The sequence below is a fragment of the Mesitornis unicolor genome, unplaced genomic scaffold (genome assembly GCF_000695765.1).
Source record: "Mesitornis unicolor isolate BGI_N332 unplaced genomic scaffold, ASM69576v1 scaffold32898, whole genome shotgun sequence".
Lineage (NCBI taxonomy): Eukaryota > Metazoa > Chordata > Aves > Mesitornithiformes > Mesitornithidae > Mesitornis > Mesitornis unicolor.
The window spans coordinates 10,842-11,227 of record NW_010204423.1 but is presented as its reverse complement, the minus strand read 5'-3'; positions in this window follow the sequence as shown (position 1 = coordinate 11,227).

The following is a 386-nucleotide window of genomic DNA, read 5'->3' as shown; positions in this document are numbered from 1 at the left end:
AAGCCACGCGTGTTGGTGCTGTTCTACCCATCCCCAAAAGCGGAGGAACGCCTCCGGTCTTGGGCCTTGCCCCTGTCCGATGATGAGTCTCATTGCTGTTCACATCATGACAACGCTGTGATTACTCCTGTTGAGCTGAGGATAGGCGGCGCCAGAACCTCCGTGTTGCAAGCGCTTTCACCGAGCTCCCCTATACCCCAGCGGGGCGGCAAGCCCCTAATGCCTGTCTCACTCTTCCCCAGGGCCGATCGCTTCTGCCCCGAGAAACCCGGAGGAGATCCCGAAGGAGGCGGCTGCGCACACACCCCCACACCCACAGACCCGCTTTCCGCTCAGGGAAAGGTGGAGCCCCGCTCTCCGCCACCCGGACGGCGCGGGGGGCGCCC